The 1,174-nt window shown below is 31.3% G+C and overlaps 1 non-coding gene across 1 annotated transcript; it reads left to right on the top strand.

Moving 5' to 3' along the window:
- Window positions 1-503: 503 nt before the first annotated feature.
- TRNAE-UUC (transfer RNA glutamic acid (anticodon UUC)) lies at window positions 504-575 on the top strand. Its single transcript has one exon. It is a non-coding gene; the product is annotated as a tRNA-Glu (tRNA).
- The last annotated feature ends 599 nt before the right edge of the window (window positions 576-1,174 follow it).

The following is a 1,174-nucleotide window of genomic DNA, read 5'->3' as shown; positions in this document are numbered from 1 at the left end:
TTATTAGTAATCCAGTAAAAAACGGGCTAGCAGGCCTTTACCGAATGAATTAATAGGTTTCCTGATAAACTTTGGGTAAAATATCATTGTATTGTCACGATGTGGAAAAACGTGTTCATAAAAATCCCAACTTTTTCGCTTTTCGTCATTATAATTATCTAAATAAACGCAGCTGCATGAACACGTGTTCCGATATTATTACATTATGTGTATTTGAAGATGTTCTTGATAAATTAGCAAAACCCATTTTTCTCCGTTTACTATTAAAACATGTGATTAATTCGTGATGTTTACTTACCTCAATTGATTCTCCGCTGTACGTCTACGTTTTTGTAGTACGTGAAAAAGAAAATAATATTTTTTCTAATTTGTGTTTGTTTGACACATATAATATTTTCGGTCTTTATCGTCGTTTGATTATTTAATCAGCAATCATTATTTTTATTGCCGGTAATATCGTGTGAAGCGTTACAAATATAACATATTTCAATCTGCATACAATATCCCGTATGGTCTAGTGGCTAGGATAGCTGGCTTTCACCCAGCAGGCTCGGGTTCGATTCCCGGTACGGGAAAATCTACCATGGGTTTTTATTTTTTTAGATGTTAAAAACTTTAGTAAAAAACTCAAAATTGTGTGAATTTTTTAATGATAATATTTGTGATTTTTCCGTTTCGATTTATTTAAAAAAAAGATAACTAGTGCAAACTCGTGCAAAATAATTAGATATTATGTAAGTCAATCTAGTTAATTAGTAAATAACACTTTTTTTGAAAATGAAGAAAACGCAGACTCCTGAAAATCATGAAATCTGTCCTTACTATTCAAGATTATCCCTAGGCAGGTATTTAAGTACATACTTACGAATCTTATGAATAAAGAGGATATTTTGGTTTTGATTTTTTAATTAAGAGAAAATTAGAAACATACTTTTATGGACGCCAGGTCTATATACACTATTCTTAGAACTACTAGTTGTAAGACTTATCTTGCCTGTTTTAATGCGACTAATATTATGTATGGACTGAAGACTCAATGTATACGAGCTTATAGAGCTTCTCGTGCTCTACGTGACTGTTTAAACATATCGGATTAGCGATCGCCAACATATATGGAATCTACTCAATTGATACGTTAATTAGGTTTTCATACAAATTGTTGATACAACTTACT

This window comes from Hesperophylax consimilis, chromosome 1 (genome assembly GCF_061612785.1).
Source record: "Hesperophylax consimilis isolate HC1 chromosome 1, BYU_Hcon_1.0, whole genome shotgun sequence".
In the NCBI taxonomy this organism is placed as follows: domain Eukaryota; kingdom Metazoa; phylum Arthropoda; class Insecta; order Trichoptera; family Limnephilidae; genus Hesperophylax; species Hesperophylax consimilis.
This window is presented reverse-complemented; position numbering and strand designations above follow the sequence as displayed.